Raw genomic sequence first — 2057 nt, 5'->3', positions numbered from 1 at the left:
TGCAAGAACGGTCTCCCAAGTATCAAGGGTACATCCGCATCCTCATCAACATCTAGCACTACAAAGTCAACCGGAAAAATGCACTTGTCCACCTTGACAAGCACGTCTTCAATGATGCCTCTCGGATGTCGCACTGTTTGGTCCGCTAGTTGCAAAGTCATCTGAGTAGGCCTAGGCTCGCCGAAGCCTAGCTTTTGAAAGAAAGTATATGGCATGGTGTTGATACTAGCCCCTGAATCCGCCAATGCCATTTCCTCACCTAAATTGCCAATATTGCACAGAATGATGAAGCTTCCCAGGTCTTTCTTCTTGTTCGGCATGTTCTTTTGCAACACTGCCGAGCATGAAGCATCTAAAATCACTGAAGCACTTTTCTCCAACTTCCTCTTGTTAGTCAACAAGTCTTTCAAGAACTTCGTATACTTAGGCATTTGGGTCAATGTCTCAACAAAAGGAATATTGATGTGGAGTTGCTTGAACAAACTCAGGAACTTCTTGTATTGTTCATCCCCTTGGTCATTTTTCAATCTAGAGGGATAAGGGATTCTTGGCTTGAAAGGTGGGGGTGCCACCTCTTTCTCTTTGCTTGTTCGCTCTTCTACCTCTATAACCTCGGGTGCGTGTTCTTTTGGCTTCTCACTCGGAAGCCTACCTTCAACCTCATGACCACTTCTCAAAGTGATCGCCTTCACGTGCTCTCTAGGATTGGTCTCTGTATTCCTCGGCAAGCTTCCATGTGACCTTTCAGAGAGAGACTTCACAATTTGCCCCACCTAATTTTCAAGGTTATGCAAAGAGGCAGTGTGGTTGCGAAGTGTAGACTCGACTGATTCAAACCTTATATTTGCTGATTGTATAAATCTAGTCAAGTGCTTCTCTAGGTCACTCATTCGGGTTTCCAAACCTGAGACTCTGTTTTTCACCTGAGGGGCTTGTTGTTGTTGGAAACCCGGTGGCCCCATGGCCTTTTGTGGACCTTGATTACTCCATGAGAAATTGGGATAATTCTTCCAACCCGAATTGTAGGTATTGCTATATGGGTTTCCTTGAGGTCTCATGCCATTACCTACAAAATCAATGTTCTCCACCGAAAAACCATCACCAATAGAGATTGGGCAATCGGAGGGAGCATGTCCTCCACCACACCCGTTGCAATTAGTCATGGCTGCCACTCTATTTGAAGTTAGAAGATCTAACTTCTTACTCAAACTCTCCACTTGAGCTGCCAATGAAGTTACCGCATCTATCTCATGGAGACCGGCCACTTTCTTCTTCTCCCTAGCATTCCATTAGTAGTTGTTTAACCCCAATTCTTCAATTAACTGCCAAGCCTCATCTGGGGTCTTCCTACCTAAGGTACCTCCTACTGCCGCATCCAAGAGTTGCCTTGTACTCGAGTTCAAACCATTGTAAAAGGTTTGAAGAATCATCCACTCCGGGAATCCATGTTGCGAGCACTTCCTTAGGAGCTCCTTGAACCTTTCCTATGTCTCGAATAGAGACTCCAATTCCAACTGAATAAAGAATGAGATCTCGTTCCTAAGCTTTGCTGATTTTCCGGGAGAGAAATAACGGGCTAGAAAAGCTTCTACCATCTACTCCCACGTGGTAATTGATGTTCTAGATAACGAGTGTAGCCACTGCTTCGCTCTCCCCTTTAGGGAAAATGGGAAGGCTCTCAACTTGATGGCATCATCTGTCACTCCGTTTATCTTCGAGCATATCACACACCTCGAGAAAACTCTCTATATGATCTGCTTTGGATCCTCATTGGCCAAACCGATGAATCTGCTGGATTGCCGCAACATGTGGATGAATGTCGGCTTCAACTCAAAGTTCCGAGTCGTAATCGGGGACACACAATACTCGATTGTGTCCCCAACACTGAACGTCTGGCATAATCGGATAATGTTCGCTATTGCTCATTACTGCTCGCCATGTTTTTCGATTCTTTCGCTCCAAATCAGCTAGATTAGATTGTTCTTGCAGGGCTCTTTCCCTTTTCTTCTAAGTGTATGCGTTCAAGCTCGGGGATCCCCTTCAATCAATATTGAGGG

At 45.1% G+C, this 2057-nt stretch overlaps 1 non-coding gene across 1 annotated transcript; it reads left to right on the top strand.

The window, feature by feature from the left end:
- Nucleotides 1–1440: 1440 nt before the first annotated feature.
- LOC120269649 lies at nucleotides 1441–1547 on the top strand. The gene has a single exon (XR_005539293.1). It is a non-coding gene; the product is annotated as a small nucleolar RNA R71 (small nucleolar RNA).
- The last annotated feature ends 510 nt before the right edge of the window (nucleotides 1548–2057 follow it).

This window comes from Dioscorea cayenensis, chromosome 9 (genome assembly GCF_009730915.1).
Source record: "Dioscorea cayenensis subsp. rotundata cultivar TDr96_F1 chromosome 9, TDr96_F1_v2_PseudoChromosome.rev07_lg8_w22 25.fasta, whole genome shotgun sequence".
Lineage (NCBI taxonomy): Eukaryota > Viridiplantae > Streptophyta > Magnoliopsida > Dioscoreales > Dioscoreaceae > Dioscorea > Dioscorea cayenensis.
The sequence above is the reverse complement of the archived record's forward strand: the minus strand, read 5'-3'. Positions and strand labels throughout refer to the sequence as shown.